General features: G+C 37.3%; 1 protein-coding gene and 1 non-coding gene across 2 annotated transcripts in view; one reads left to right on the top strand and one right to left on the bottom strand.

Moving 5' to 3' along the window:
- SPRED1 (sprouty related EVH1 domain containing 1) overlaps positions 1-17,556 on the top strand; it is a 122,291-nt gene that overhangs the window by 17,033 nt on the left and 87,702 nt on the right. The window lies entirely within an intron of this gene.
- On the bottom strand, positions 4,366-4,500 carry LOC131754088 (small nucleolar RNA SNORA70). The gene has a single exon (XR_009335134.1). It is a non-coding gene; the product is annotated as a small nucleolar RNA SNORA70 (small nucleolar RNA).

Raw genomic sequence — 17,556 nt, forward strand, 5'->3', positions numbered from 1 at the left:
GAACATTTTTGTAATATGCTTCTGATGCATATATGCTAAAGGTTCTCTTTAATATATATATATGAGTAAAATAGTTGGATTTAAGTTATGTTGTAAATTTTCAAATTTATAAGGTAATGCCAAACTGTGTCCCCACATAGTTCCAATTTGTACTCCTACTGGCAATGTAAGAGAATGGGTATAAAAACTGCATTTTTATAGCAGATAATGATATTTGCTAAAATTTTTTGATTGCTTACTATGTGCCAGACACTGTTCTTAGTGCTTATATGAATTAATAAATTCTTAAAATCCCGCAACCACTCTATTGGGTACTGTTACATCCATTTTATAGAGGAGGAAGTTGAGGCATGATGAGGTTAGTTAGTAAATGACTGTTAGGATTCAAACTTGGTTAGGTCGGGCTGCAGAGTCCAGCCTCTGAAATGTTGTGATATTTTGCCTCTCCAAATGCATATCTGTGCATTCACCTTCTCTTTCCCTTTTCCCCTATCCCCATCAATTTCTTGGCCTTTATGTGCTTGTGATAGTGAGTGTTGGTTATTCTTTCCTTATATTATTGTGTGTTAGCATTGTCCATTGTATAGTCTTCCTTTAAAAAGCAATTTCTTAGAAAACCTGAGTTTCCTAGAACAAGTAAGATGGCTCAGATGATACCTAGCATTTTTGGCTCTAGTATTTTGTAATTTGACATAATCTCCTATATATTTCGTAATTTCAAGGTAATCTTATTCACATTTTCTCTTTTTAAATATTAAAATGTGAAACAGTTTAGTGTACTTTATTTCATTATATAATTTTATTTAAAGTTAATTCTTTATTTTTTAATAGAATCTTTTTAATCTATTAAGTAGTTAAAAAAAATTCTGGCGTGGCCATGAATGTATACTCATCTCCACATAGGCTTTTGTATGTACATCTCTTGAACTGAATGAAATTTTTTCCTTTAACATTTGTAGGTATTGTTCTTGAGGTAGTTTATTTATTAAGCCAATCATCTTTGTAATCTGCTAGATGCTTGGTAGATGTTTTGTTTTTTGTTTTACCTTTTAGGTACTGAGTTAAGATGAAGTGTGATTTTAGAATTCTAATTGTAGTGATAGATGAGAATTTATTTGCTTAATGTTGAATGACAAAATTCTAGACCCAATAATATACACCTAATTATCCATATATCTTGCCAAAGTAGGGTATTATCTAAACCTCAGATGTTAAAGTGTTTAGGTTCTGTAAAAATAGTATTTAGAACTGTCCAGTAAAGAAAAGTCTGTTAATTCAAATCCGTTATGTGTGTGCTGCTCATTTAGTAGTAGTTAAATGTTTTCGGTGCAGTGGGCCCTAAAGGATCAATCACACTTGTGTTGGAGTGGTAGGCTGATAGAAGCAGCCAAACAGATGGAGATCAGGATGTTGCAGCATTTCTTATTAGTCAAATTTAGTCCTTCTTCTGGATTTTACATTGCTCTTAGGTTTGGCACAGTCATTAGTGTTGATACTGAATGAAACAGCTGCAATAAACGTTTATTGAGCCTTTCTTATATGCCAGAGAAAGGATTGGAAACTAACATTTTTGAGATTCCAGGTGTTAAGCCTATAGGCTTTGGGGATGTAGATGAGTAAAATCTGGGTCTCTGCCTTCACAGAGTTCTCAGTCTCCTTTTAGAAATACATGATTGGTTCTTTGGTAATGAAGGACTTGATTCTCTGCTAGGGGAAAATACAGTTGTCCCAGAAGAGTGAGGAAAAACATTGAAAGTAAAAATTACTTCATTTTGAAGAGACGTGTTTACATGTTATGTGTAACTTTGTGTATAGTTCAGTAGTCTTGTGATCTGACAAAGTAGCTATAGTCTTGTCTTTCAGTTCACTTTGAAGTAGGATAGATTGTGTAAGAAAGGCCAAAGATTTGTCTTAACAACTTAGAGCTAAGGGTAGATGATTACTGTGAACTTAGTCTTTTTATAACTTTAGACTTTATGTATTATAAAGTTCTATATATTAATCTTTATTTATAGGATGTGAATGACTTTAGTCTTTTCTTTTTAAAAAACCATGTCTGGGGCTTCCCTGGTGGCGCAGTGGTTGAGAATCCGCCTGCTGATGCAGGGGACACGGGTTCGTGCCCCAGTCCGGGAAGATCCCACATGCCGCGGAGCGGCTGGGCCCGTGAGCCATGGCCGCTGAGCCTGCGCGTCCGGAGCCTGTGCTCCGCAACGGGAGAGACCACAACAGTGAGGCCCGCATACCACAAAAAACAAAAAAAACAAAAAAAACAAAACAAAACAAACAAACAAAAAAAAAAACCCATGTCTGTCTAGCAAGAGCTTTGAAATGAGTAACTTGTAATTGTTCAGCCCAGTTGGTTCAGGCTTTAGTGTAAGAGCATGAGATATGTCGTTCAGAGACATAAATGGTTCAGACAGCCTAAATTTCTGATAGGAAGACTAAGGGGCATTTTAGGTGAAGTACACAGTTGTGGTTCCAAACTCCTCACATAACTTGTCATGAACCTACTGAACCTACTGTAATTTTTCTCTGTTTCCTCTTAATTATTTGTATTAAAAATTGGAGATTTTATGGGCAGAGATGTCAAGGTAGAAGCACTGAAGGGATTACATGAACATGTAGGTCTGTCATTGCCTCTTAGCAGCCTACATAATCTTGAGAATTTTTTCACTATTATATACTAAATAGCTGCTCAAAGATATGTGGCAGTTATTGGTAAAACAAGTATAAGCTAGTCTTCCTCATATTGCTATGTTTCTTCAGAAATTCATATGTTTATATAATCTCACTTTGAAATAATTTTAGACCTACAAAATAATTTTTTCCAACAAAAAGTAGGAAAAAATATACAAAGAATATCCATATATTCTTCAGCTGGCTTCCCAAAATTTAAGTATCTTACATAGCCAAGACAGGAAATTAACATCGATGTAATATTATCTACTGACCTTATTTCAAGTTTCATCAGTTCCATAATGTCCTTTTTCTAGTTCAGGATACAATCCAACATTGCATATTAAGTATTCATGTCTCCTGAGCCTCCTTTAATCTGGAATAGCTCTTCGGTGTTTCTTTCATAATTTTGAAACTTTTTTGAAGAGTACTGGCCAGGTATTTTGTGGAATGTTCTTCAGTTTGCATTTGATGCTCAGCCTTGATTAAATTGAAGTTAAACATTTTGGGCAACAATACTATAGAGTGAAGGTGTCTTCATGCTTTAGGAGGTCTGTGATGGTGATATATCCCATACTGATTATATGAACTTTGATCATTTGGTTAAGATGATGCCTGCCAGTTTCTCAAATGGTAGATCCTTTGTGTGATAAGCATCTTCTGGGGGGTGATACTTTGAGATTATGTAAATATCCTGTTTCCTATTATACATTTGCTCACTATTTTTAATGTCTGTTTGTGAGTCTTGTCTGTAACAAATATTGTGATGTTTGCCAAATTGGTGATTTTGTTTCCATTATTCCTTTCACCTTTTTTTTTTTTTTTTTTTGTGGTACGCGGGCCTCTCACTGTTGTGGCCTCTCCCGTCGCGGAGCACAGGCTCCGGACGCGCAGGCTCAGCGGCCATGGCTCACGGGCCCAGCTGCTCCGCGGCATGTGGGATCTTACCGGACCGGGGCGCGAACCCGTTTCCCCTGCATCGGCAGGCAGACTCTCAACCACTGCGCCACCAGGGAAGCCCTCCTTTCACCTTTATTAATTTGAATTCTATAGACAAGCTTTCTCTTCTCACCACCATTTATTTATTTATTATTTATTTCTCTTAGTATGGACAATAGTCCATTGCTGTCATTATTTTGATGCTCTGTTGTCCCGATTTGGCCATTGGGAGCCCCATCAAGTTGCCTTATGTGCCTTTTGACATGTTCCTTCATTTTTTGAGCACTTCCTTTTTGTTTTCTTTTGTTTGTTTAAAAAATTTTTTTGTTTTTTGACGGAAGTAGGATTTATTGGTGGGCATGAGCAAGGAGGGGACACTGTTAAGGCTGTCATGAATGCAGGCCCCACCATTTGTCCAGGGGCCACAATTAGGCATGTATTTGACCCCACACCCATCCGGGATGAGCCACTTTTCTGCTACCCTGTTTTCAAATTCATCTGCATTCAACTTAGTAAATCCCCACTTCTTGGAGATATGGATCTTCTGGCAGCCAAGGAACTTGAACTTGGCCCTGCAGAAGACCTCAATCACATGCTCCTTTCTCTGCAGCTTGGTGCGGATGGACACGATGACTTGGCCAACGTGGACCCTGGCCACTGTGCCCTGGGGCTTTCCAAAGGCACCATGAACACCTGTCTGGAGCCTAGATTGGGACAGCATGCCAGTCATGAATGGCCACTGGAAAGGGCTGTCTCCAAGGTCCCTTAGGGCAACCCATAGAGGCAACAGGCTGCACACACTACCGAGGAGGCTGCTGTTTGCAGCCATTGCACACGGGGCCCCCATGGGGAAAAGGGCGCGGTCAGCTTAATTGACTGCAGATGAGCACTTCCTTTTTGGCTTCACAAGATGTTCTAGGCTCATTTCGTATTTTCCCTGCCACAGCTGTAGAGTCATCCTATTTATCCAAGGAACTCTGGTTTCTTTTATTGGAGAATTATATTTAGAAACTATTATCTGACTGGTAGGTGTGCTTATTGGCATTAGGGTGATGCTGGTGGTACTAACCCCATTTTACAGATGAAGAAAACTAAGCTGAAAGTTAAAAGTCTTGTTCATAACAGCCAGGTAAAAGTGATACAGTTGGGACATAAACTCAGGCCTTCTCTGTCCAAAGTCCGGGTTCTTTCTACTTACTCTCCTGTATCACTGTAATTCCTTCCTTACACTTGTCTTTTCTGTTAATTCTGTTATTTGTCTTTCGTGGCACGGACAGGGCACACTTTAGTTCATAATATTCAAGAAAATTATTAAACATAATAGGTATAGCTGTTTCAAAACAGGAAATAGTCATTACAGTCCCAAAAATATTCTTGCTATGGTTAAGGCAGTATGCTAGACATTGGTAGTATTTGAGTATATGTTTTGGGAAGACGTTGTACTGAGAATGTTTTTTTGTTTGTTTACTATGTGGCATTTTTTTTCCCCCTCAGTAGTTAAGGGGTTGAGGTAGGTGGTATGGCTGTTGTAAATTGATTCATTATCCATGGCTCTTGGCCTTAGTGCCATCTTCTGAGAAACCTCTGCCCCATGAGAGCAAAGTGGAGGAAGAAACGCATGTGCAGGCTGAAGCGCACAAGAAGAAAGGTGAGGCAGAGGTCCAAGTAAACTCGTACCCGTGGAGGCCACGAGAGCAGAAACAAAGGGCAGCCAGGGGCCAGGCAAACTGGTACAAATTGTTAGACTGCCTGCCTCCTGTCTAGAAGTTGTCTCAATGAATCTGGAACATCCATGGCCATTACGATCGCCTCAACCACCTTCGAGAGACCCACCTTGCTCGTATCAAAATGGTCCCCTTTGGTCCTTTGCCCTGGACCTGTGATATTCTGGACTAGTGTTCTCAGTTGTGGCTGAGAATGTAACGTGTACAATAAATCATCTCTTTTGCTGTCTTAGCTGAAGAAAAATGAGTTGATTCATTATCCATGAATCCAAATGGCTTAGAGATTTATATATGATATATAAATTATGCTAAATGAATATATAGTATTTAGATTAATATATAATATTTGCCTCCTTTTAATACATTGCCACTTAATTTAGTAATATTATGCAACCATATATGATATCTGTTTGCTAAGCACACTTACGTAAGCACTTTATGTTGTTGCTTTTAATTCTTAGAGTAGCTTCTTGAGTCGATACTATTTTTCCCATATTCCATGTGAGCAAAGAGACTTAAGTGATTTGCCTAAGATCATAAAGTTTAATAAATATCACAAAGTGGTTTTAAATCCAAGTTTTATCCTGCCTACTATGTGAAGTACTGTTTCTGTTATATATGTTTTCACGCTTTCAGAGTATCTGTTAGTTGTCATGTTGAGGGTTTGATGAACAAGTTTATTCTGTATACCTCCATGGGGGATTTTGAGTTCATTCTGCCAAGGTTGGAAGCCCAGTCTGTCACTTACCGGTTTTGTGATTTGGACTTTTGTACATCATGTCTGTAAAATGAGAATAATAATTATATGTTTTGGAAGATTATTGTGAGGATTAAATGTAATCCATGTAAAACATTGAACTGTGTAAATAGCAAGTAGCAAGTACTGAAGTGTTAGCTGCTATTAAGAGTAGTAGTAGTAGAAGTAACTAATTCTTTGCCAAGAAACTTTAAAAGTTCATACTGTAGAATAAATACTGAGTATTAATTGACAAATATTTATGATGCACTACCTGGGATCATTTTACAAGTCTTGGATAATTCATGGAATGAAAAGATTTAGAATGAGAAAGGATTTCGATTAAATAGCATCTTGTCTCTTTAAGGTTTTTGGATGAGGGTATTAAGGCCTGGAATGATAAAATAATTTGCCCAAATTGTTACAGTTGCATTGTATCAGTCTCCGTGGAAAGTTTGATTTTTGACTGTTAATTCTTTGTTTTTTCCACTGTAGATTTTTTTCCCAGTATCTGTTAAGGGAAATAATTTATTTAGGGATGTCATCCTCTTCTTTATTTTTAGGAATCATTGATACCACTAATAAACAATAATGCCTAAAATATAGCTAATGTAAGTTGGAAGAGAAATATCTGATTTGCCTTTTTAAAGGGATTTTAAAGGGATTTTAATCAGAATCCCTTCATTAATAGGAACAACAGGTAAATGAAAAAGCATCTCTGAAAGCACAGTTCAGATCCTCATGCTTGTCAGCCGAATCTTGGCAAGAAATAGTTTATTTAGCTTCTGGGTGATTTGTTTATTTAATTTTTAGATAAGTAAAAGATGCAAAGAAGGTAACTGGTCATGTAGCTTCTTATCATCCAAAGTTAATCACTGTTAATCAACTGTCTTTGTCCCAGGTTTTTTTTTTTTTTTTTTTTTTGCGGTACGCGCGGGCCTCTCACTGTTGTGGCCTCTCCCTCTGCGGAGCACAGGCTCCGGACGCACAGGCTCAGTGACCATGGCTCACGGGCCCAGCCACTCCGCGGCATGTGGGATCTTCCCGGACCGGGGCATGAACCCGTGTCCCCTGCATCTGCAGGCGGACTCTCAACCACTGCGCCACCAGGGAAGCCCTGTCCCAGATTTTTTTAAAAATCCATTATTGTTTTTGTGATGGTAATTATAATTGAGTTAGGCTACTAAATCTATTTTATCTAAAAACAGATGAGATGAAAAATGTGATATTTTAGCCTCAGTTTTTTAGGACATTTGGTTGGGCACTGTATTCAGGAAGTTAATGAGTCTGTATGTGGACCAGCAAACTACATTTTCTTTTGTAAGCAAAACCAACTGTTTGCAAAACCAAAGGAGAAGGAGTAAGTGCAAATTATTTAGCATCTCTTACAACTAAAAGGACTACTTAGAATGTGAACTCTTGACCATCATTCAGGAATGTGGCTTTAAAATGGATGGCACATTAAAGGAGAAAGCAGTGAACTGCTTTGCCTGGTGAATGAGCTTAGCCCATCACCTAACATCCATATCTAAAAAGTTATTTATTCTTTTCCCCCACACACATAGCCATTGTGACAAATTCATAATCTACCAGTATGATGAGATATTTCGAAACTAGGTTAGATGAGGAAGTCATAGGAACTTGTCATGTTGAGCTTGGGAAGAGTTGATCAGCAAAAAATGTTAGTTATCTCCAGATAATTAAAAACCTCATAAAATATTTGGAGTAAACTTGGATTTTCTTATTCCTGAGAATAAAACCAGATGGAGGTTAAAGGGTGGGAATGTAAATTTTTGTTTTATGAAAAAGACAACTTGCTAATGATGTGAATTGGCTAATAATGGAATGGACTGTCTCATGAAGTGGGAGTTTCTCAACTTGTTATTTTCAAACTGAGTTAAAAAGAATTACGATCATCAGTGTGGATCTTTTCAAAATGGATCTTTTCTTTAACCTGTGTTGTGTGTTGTATTAGTCTATGTCTTTCAGGTTCCTTATAACTGCTTAAGTTCTATGCTTTTAAATTTTTATACACTTAGTACACCACTCTGATTTGAAGTTTCCACCTTCTGAAAAATGCACATTTTTCTGTATAAAAATAAAATGCATACCTTTGGAGAAGTACCTCACAGTTTGAGATGTATGGATGAAGAAAAAATCATCTGTTAATCTTTTGGTTTAAAGGAAAGCACACATATTCAATTCATGTTCACTTATAGGAAGTTCCTGAAAATTTTAAATGTAAAGTTCCTACCCATTTCAGCATACCTTCCTCTTTAGTAGATGCTATGAGCTCTTATAGAGCAAAGAAAGTATGTTTTTGTGGCTGTTTTAAATGTGTCTGTGGAATATCTATATGAATTTTATCTGTGGAATGATAAAGCTTTCACTCCTTGATGCTTTCGCCACCATTACTGAAATCATACATGTTCCCATGTATACATCTTTTTGGAAATAGGTGTGATTTTACTATATGTTCATTAAGCATTCCTTATTCTGCTCAAGAAACCATGGATGGTATGTTTGATTCATTCCAGCTGTGTCTGATATAAAAGCTGCTGACCTAGATAGATAAGTGGTATTAGACTGGTTTGAGTTTTTGGATATTAGAAACACTTGAAAATTCTTATCTATTCCTATTTCCTAATACTAATGAGAAATATATTCTCTATATCTCAACTATAATCTTTTACTCATTACAGATTTTAAAATGAAAGTTTATAGATAATAATTTGATGATTAAAATTTGGTGATGGTTGTTTAACTTGATGAGTAAAGTTTGGCAATGGTTGTTTTATTTTACCATTCCCTGTTTTTAATTTCACATGAGAACTGTGGCTTGTAGGTTAGTAGGAGCCTTACTGGCATGCTGTTTTTGTTTTGTTTTTTAAACTACTGTGTATGAGAACCACAATGCTGATTTAAATCCAATGTTGCTCATGATTGAAAAGCATCTCCTAAGTTTTGGTGGATTTCCATGAGGTATACTAGGTTGCTGAACATTTTTGGGGTCAGGGGATGGAGTGGTATTGGGCTTTATATAAAGGGTATGTTGTCAGGGTGGACATGTTTACTTTGTGAAATTAGGATTACAGATTTGAGACTTGTTTCTCTGCAGAAGTGGGGGGAGTCATGATTGTGGAATCATTTTTTTAAGTAGATGCTCTGACCTTATATTTAGACTTATAAAATTGTAGAAAAATGGAAAATATAATTGATAAACAATATTCCAAATACTATTCTTACTTTTACATAAATGAAGCTGGGGATAAAGAGCGACTTTTTTTTTTTTTTACTTTCTAGTCACAGCTATAAGTTGTGGAGCAGAACTAGAACAGCATGGGTTTTTTTTTGTTTTTGTTTTTGGTACGCGGGCCTCTCACTGTTGTGCCCTCTCCCGTTGCGTAGCACAGGCTCCGAACGCACAGGCTCAGTGGCCATGTCTCACGGGCCCAGCCGCTCCACAGCATGTGGGATTTTCCCGGACCGGGGCACGAACCCGTGTCCCCTGCATCGGCAGACGGACTCTCAACCACTGCGCCAACAGGGAAGCCCCAGCATGGGTTTTAAATCCTTGCTCAGTCACTTGCAAGTGACATAAGTTATTTAACCTCTTGAAACTTTAGTTTCCTTATCTGTAATATAGAATAACAGTTTGCAGGGTTATCATCAGGATTAAAGATAAGTCCCAAATAGATTAGGCATATGGTAAGAGCTACGTAAATGTTTGCTATTAAATGTTTATTATTAGACCTTGGATTGCTTTGTTTCATTTTGGTACTTTTATTGTTTTTGTGATTATAAAAGAAGAGAATAAAGGTAACCTCTGACTCTGCTGCTAAGGGATAGCCATGATGACATCATGTTGTGAAGTTTTCCAGGTTTTTTTATTAAGGTGTATTATTCACATTTTATCTTTTTATTTCTCTAAAACTGAGTCTTAGGGCTTAGCCTCTTACCATGAATGAAATATGTAGCTCTTGCAGGGTTTTGAGCAAGAGTCATGTGACCTGACTTATGTTTTTAAAAGATCACTCAAATGTTCTTGGCTTCTAAATATACTTAGACACTTTTTTTTTGGTTACCTTCTTTTTCCCCAAAAAAGTCCACTGATATTTTAAACTGAATTTCCAACAAATAAACAGAATTTAGATAGAATTATCATCTTTAGAAAACATACAATAAAAAGTCCTTTTATTCATTCAGGTCCTTTATACTCTTCATTAAAGTTTTATAGATTTCTTTATATTGATCCTATACATTTTAGTTTAGTAATTTTATATATTTTTTTATTGTAGGTTGGCTCTTTTTGTATTGTAATTTGTTTCTTTTTTTTTTTTTTTTTTGGTGTGTGCAGTATGCGGGCCTCTCACTGTTGTGGCTTCTTCCGTTGCGGAGCACAGGCTCCGGACGCGCAGGCTCAGCAGCCTTGGCTCACGGGCCCAGCCGCTCCGCGGCATGTGGGATCTTCCCGGACCGGGGCACGAACCCGTGTCCCCTGCATTGGCAGGCGGACTCTCAACCACTGTGCCACCAGGGAAGCCCTATTGTAATTTCTTAATTCACTGGTAAATAAGAAAGCCAGTTAATTTTAAAATTATTTCTTATATCCAACTGCTACACTGCACTTTTTTTTTTTAACAGACTTTATTTTTGTTTAGAGAAGTTTTAGGTTCACAGCAAAATTGAGTGGAAGGTACAAATTTCCCACATACTGCCTGTGTAAACACATGCCTATCTGCTACCATTGTCAACATCCCCCATTACAATGGTACATTTGTTACAATTGATGAATCTATGTTGATACATCATTATTACTCAGAGTCCATAGTTTACATTAGGGATTATTTTTGGTGGTGTAGAGTATTAATCATAGTTATTTTAAATTCTTGGTTTGATGATGCCAACATCTCTGTCATATCTGAGTCTGGTTCTGATGCTCTGTCTCTTTAAGTTGTGTTTGTTACCTTTAGTATGCCTTGTAATTTTTTCTTGATAGCCAGACATGATGTATTGGCTGAAAGGAACTGCTGTAAATAGGCCTTTAATAATGTGGTGGTAAAATGTGGGGGGGGTAGGGAAGTGTTTTATAGTTCTATTATTAGGTCTTCTTTTCCTCCAGCTTTAATGAGTTATAATTGACAAATAAAACTTGATGTACAGTTTGGTGTTTTGATATTCATATATATTATGAAATAATCACAGTCAGTGTAATTAACATATTTATCACAGCATATAGTTATCTTTTTAATTTTTCTTTCTTTTTTCTTTTTGGTGGTAAAAACAGTTAAGATGTACCCTGTTAGCAAACTTCAAGTATATAATACAGTATTGTTAATTACAATAACATTGCTGAACATTCATTCGGTCTCCAGAACTTAGTCTTTTGTGATCCTATGTCTCTGGACTGTGAACTTCTCAAATACTTCGTTGTTTTTCCCTCACCCCTCTTAGGTGGGACAAGATGGCTAGAGTGGGCTGTAGCTGGGTATTTATTTACCTTCCCTTAGGTGAGTTAGGTTCTGATACAACTTTAGGAGGTCAGACTCTGGTTAAATAATTTCGCCCGAGGGCAAACTTTGTTAAGAACAGCGTGCTCCATGTATTTCAAAATGTTTCTTTTCCCCCTTCTGGAAATATGAGGGGATTTTTCTCTGATATTCACTGTGGGGGCTTAGTAGAGTGCCAAGAGGTAAAACTCACAAAAGTGGGGGGCATTTCGATGACTGGGTCCCCTTGGAGTTTTTAATCTCAGAATTGTCCACACTGAGCCTCCAGCAATTCATCAATTATACCTCAGGTTCCCCTACCCCAGCACTGTTTCCCAAAGAGCTCTCTGCTCTTGCGTTTCTTTTCCAATAAATTGTCATTCTCTGTATTCATCTGCCTGGCTTTCCAAGTTTGGGGGCAGCGGTTTGCCCTGTGACCTCACTTCTCTTATGGATCTAAGAACTGTTGTTGATTTTTAAGTTTGTTCAGCTTTTTACTTGTTGTTAGCATAGATTGGTGGCTTCCAACCTTCTTATGGGCTGGTCTGGAAACAGAAAGTCTTCCTTATTTTTCTAATAAATTTGCTTTTTTTTTTGCGGGGGGTGGGCTGTGTTGGGTCTTATTTGTGACATGTGAGATCTTCATTGTGGCATGCGGGATCTTTCATTGTGGCATGCGAGCTCTTTGTTGTGGTGTGCTGGCTTCTCTGTAGTTGTGGCACTCAGGCTTCTCTTTACCTGTGGCATGTGGGCTCTGTAGTTTGCGGCACGCAGGCTCTCTAGTTGTGGTGCGTGGGCTTAGTTGCCCCGCATCATGTGGGTTCTTAGTTCCCCAACCAGGGATCGAACCCACGTCCCCTGCACTGGAAGGTGGATTCTTTACCACTGGACCACCAGGGAAGTCCCTGCTTGTGTTTTTTTAGATAAGCAATCATATAATCTACAAATTTACAAATAAGGATAATTTTTAAATCAATATTTGTTATTTCCTTTCTCTTTTCCTTCCTCACTCTTTAATCATATAACTGCAATATTAATATTTTAACTTCCTCAGTAATGTCCTATAACTGGCTATAATAGAAGCATCTCAGGTGTTTCACTTAGAGGTATGTAATAATCATTGAGTTTTTAATAGCTTTTACCATGTTAGGGAAGTATTTTTCTAATATTTCTTTACCAAGAATACTTTCAAGAATTAATGTTGAATTAAAAAAATTTTTTAAAACATCATTCAAGATAGTAAAGTTTTTCTGAAACAGTGTTTCTTCATCCAGATTAGTTCCCTTTTCAGCATTTGAATCTTGGGCTGCAAACTATGTAAAAATAGTATCATCCTACTTTATTAAATTTATCAAATTTATATTTAAAACTCTGCTCCTGCTCTGTTTCTATGTATTTTTATTTATAGTGCACATTATTATGTTGCTATTTATATTGTCTATCATGCTATTTAATAATGCAGTTGAATAGTGAACTCCTTGAAGAAAAAAGTGCCCTTTGCATAAAGTAGTCTTCTATCAGAACTACTCTATCCCTTCCTTCACTGTTCCCCTTCTTTCTAATTTACCTCTGTTCATCCTTCAGCTCTCATCGGATCCAGAGTGCACTTATTTCCTGGGTAGACAAATCACTCTGAGATCTGAGATAGTCTTCCCGGAATGACACATAGTTGAGACAAATTTTATATCTTTTGGGTTTTGCTAGGATTGTAAGAATGTACTTGCTTGCAACTCTAGTGTCATTAGAGTTGATTTCGGAGGCTCTTAGGCTTACCTGCCCCAAGTCAAAATTACTTGACCACAAGGGTACAGGGGAATGTACCTTTCTGGAGGAAGGGAGCTCAGAGGAGGAAGGTAGAGGGAGCTAGGGGAAATTTCCTATTTTAATCTTGCTTAGTACTAAAAATTGTATAAAACATTTTATTGTCTTCATAGAGGTTTATCAATATGCACATTTAAGTTAGAAGTAAAATTGGGGGGTTTTGTATGTTTTTCTGTTCATTTATTCAACAATTACATAAATATTGAGCACTTACTATATCTCAGATAACATTCTAGTGAACAAGGAAAACAGTGTCCCTGCTCACATGGAACATAAGTCCTATTAATAGGAGACAGAAAATAAATACCTAAAGAAATAAGTAAATAAGGGACTTCCCTGGCAGTCCAGTGATTAAAACTTTGTCTTCCAATGCAGGGGGTTTGGGTTTGATCCCTGATCGGGGAGCTAAGATTACACATCTCTCGGAGCCAAAAAACCAAAACATAAAACAGAAGCAATATGTAACAAATTCAATAAAGACTTTAAAAATGGTCCACGTGAAAAAAAAATCTTTTAAAAAAAGAAAGAAGTAAATAAGATAATTTCAGATAGTCATAAGCATTATGAGGAAAAGAAAACCAGGAAAAGAAATAAAGTGTAATAAATAAGGGTGGAGGGAAGCTGGATGTTGGGTCTAGTTTAGATTGGGTGAATCTAATTTGAGGAGGATTCATGTTATCTAGTGCTTAAGGAGGAAGCCAATAGAATATCTCAAGGGAGCCTCCAAGCAAGTGCAGAGGACCTGGGGTAGAGGGAGACTGTTTAAAGCATGGAAAGAATGTTGTTATGGTTGGAGAGAGGTAGTCAGAGAGGTGTTGTTTTGTAAGTCATGCTAAGGAGCTATTAAAGGACTTTAGATTGCCAAGATTTTTTTTTTTTTTTTTTTTTTGTGGTACGCGGGCCTCTCACTGTTGTGGCCTCTCCAGTTGCGGAGTACAGGCTCTGGACGCTCAGGCTCAGCGGCCATGGCTCATAGGCCCAGCTGCTCTGTGGCATGTGGGATCTTCCTGGACCGGGGCACGAACCTGCATCCCCTGCATCGGCAGGCGGACTCTCAACCAATGCCCCACCAGGGAAGCCCTGCCAAGATATTTTAACTCGGTATTTTAGTTCTGACTGTTGAATTCTTGAGTTATTGCTCTCCTTTGGAACTTTAATTTTTAAGATTAAGGCCTAATACTAGAGTAACCTGTCTGACTATATTGCCTGAAGTGATAGGAAATAAATTATTCTAAGTAGAATTTATAGTGACAGATTTTCAGTTCTAATGTATTCAAAATTAAGATTAATTTTATAGTTTATTAATATTCTGAATAAGTAGTTATTCCTAAATACAGCTACACATCAGGACTCTTTAAGAAATTTAAAATACAGCTTTCCTAAGCCTCATCCTTTAGGAATCAAGGGAGTAGACCAGTAGACCTTGGCAGCTTGTGTTTTTTTAAAGTTCTCCAGATAATACTCACAGAATGAGCCAACCCTTGGACATGAGTTTAGGAACCTCTGAACCAGTGGAATTTTTATCTGGAGCAAGTTTGGCCATGATTCCTGGTCACTCATGTGGTCATTATTAAATGAATTTGTTGGGATTTTACATGTTTTGTGTTTCGTGTTTAAAAGCAAAGTGTATTCAGCACTTTGAAATGAAAAAATGTATTTAGTTTAGGGAATTAAGGATAAAGTACCAATCGGTTAATTGCTGTTTCTTATTTCTTGCATTGTGTAGGAGATGCCAAATGCTATGTTTATTGCATAGTGTTTTAGTTAGAAAGAGAGATGAATGCAGTTGTTAAAGTGGATAAAAACAATTTTTATTTCGGTTGAACTAAAGGTTCATTATTGATTCAAAACAGAAGATGGGGGCTTCCCTGGTGGCGCAGTGGTTGAGAGTCCGCCTGCCGGTGCAGGGGATGCGGGTTCGTGCCCCGGTCCGGGAAGATCCCACGTGCCGCGGAGCGGCTGGGCCCGTGAGCCGTGGCCGCTGAGCCTGCGCGTCCGCAGCGGGAGAGGCCGCGACGGTGAGAGGCCCTCGTACCGCAAAAAAAAAAAAAAAAAAAAAAACAAAAACAGAAGATGAAAACTGCTGGTGAAACCAGTCCACATATAAATGAGCCAGTATTTAAGAAGTCAGGGGACTTCATATAGGCAGAATTTCCAGGTTGTCTAAAAAGATCAAAACATTCTCGTAATACTGAGCTTGCATTCCTGCAAGGCAGCTGCTAGAATGGAGTGTTACATATTCCCTTTAGATGGCCACAGTCCCCACCACTACAAGTATTATAAGCACTTTACCATTATTGTTCATTTATGTTTGTTTTTGGCCTTTGCGTTAAGACCTAAGATACTATTAGAGGTATCTTTATAGGCTGAATCTGAGTCTTCTGTGAAATGAGAAGAGATAGAAAATTCAAACATTGATTTATAGCTATTAATTCCTTTCTAACAGACAGTCTTACTTAAAATGATTTGTTTAACAAAAAGATACTAACAGAATCTGAATTATTACTTTATTCTCTATTGCTGGAGAAATGAGTGTTCTGCATTTATTGTATCAATCCATTAGTACTTTTGCTTTCAAATCATGTTTCTAATAGACTAGGCTTCTGTTTTGCATTTTAAGACAAACCATTGTCTTGGTTTTCATTACACTGTATTCCTCAAATTTTCCCACCGATCTTAAGCACTCTGACCCCTATCACTGGCACCTCTCTTCCTCCTTAAAAAAAGGAGTATTTCTCCCAAAGCTCAGTCTCAGTATATTCTACTTTTCTTTTTTTTATAGGCTTCTGTTTCATTTTTGAAGCTTCCATTACCAGAATTAATGGTAATTTAAAAAAATTATTGCCCTTATTACTTATTCAAGTTAGTTGTATTGTAATTTCTTTGAGAACAGGGACGGTGTCTTATTCATCTTTGGATACTTTCTGTTTAATATGATATTTGGCTTGTAAAAGACATCCTATCCATTCATCCATATACCTGATTTTTTATCAAATATCTATTCTGTGCTAGGGACTGTTGAATTACTTATGCTCCCCATGGCTTTTTAGTTAATTCCTTTGAGTGTTCTTACCAGTCTATGACAACTCTTATTCTAGATAACGACAGATTCTTTTCTGCATCATTTACACTCTGTGTACTACCACTGGACTGAATCTTTACAAGCTTACGGTATTGGAGGTTATCTTTGACTACTGTATTTTTTGTATCCTCTCCTTATTTTCATAATATTTGTTCTGTTTGTGAGTTTGTTTAAAAGAATAGATTGAGGATTCTACCTTGAATTCTATCTGTAAAGATATGGCTGCTTTCCCAGGTTTCATTATTGAAATAACATTTGGATTCAAAATAACATCTTCCTAGCTGCCTTTCTCGCTCTGCTTCCTGAATATTCCAAGGTTTCCTGATCCTATTTTTCAATATAATTACTCTTAGATATCAATTTAATTACATCCTCCCTACACAGAAGCTTAGAATAGTTCCCTTTTGAATATGCAAGGCCTTCACCAGTAGGATTCCTATTTAGTGTAATTCATTTTTGTTGTCTTCAGTAATCTTCCAACTCAAGCAAGAATAACTTTCATTGCATACTTGTAATGTCCTCTTTCATGATGTGTAGCCCATTTTGATTAATTTTTTACCTTATCTTGAATTCAAGCCCATGTTACCTTCTTCAATATTGTAATGGTCATCTATTGTTTTAGTATGCCAAGTATACCTTGATTATTCTTCTGTTAAAAGGTCCAAGTAAAAAGTACCAAGGAAAGGTATTTTTCTTGGGGGAAGTCATTCCATCACTTTTAGGCCTTTTGGTTTGAGTGGGTTGACCCTCCATGGGTGTGATTAGTTCAGGGCAGACAAATCAGAGACATGAGACTCAATTCCACGACTTTTGAACTATGAGAAGAGGCATTCTCTGCTGCAACTATAAGGATTTTGCATACCTAGAACTAATTGGGTTAGGGGATATAAATAAGGAACCTTAACCAGAGTCAACTTTAAAATGAAGTCAGTTTTGTTTAAAATGAAAACCCTTTCAGTTTGAAGCCTTGTCAGTACACTTCAAACAACTCAATAGCAAGGATCCTGCTAAATTTACCACATTGACATTTGTATGTCATGTCCACATGCGGGCAGGTGTGTGTGTGTGTTTGTGTGTGTGTGTGTG

This window comes from Kogia breviceps, chromosome 3 (assembly GCF_026419965.1).
Source record: "Kogia breviceps isolate mKogBre1 chromosome 3, mKogBre1 haplotype 1, whole genome shotgun sequence".
NCBI lineage: Eukaryota > Metazoa > Chordata > Mammalia > Artiodactyla > Physeteridae > Kogia > Kogia breviceps.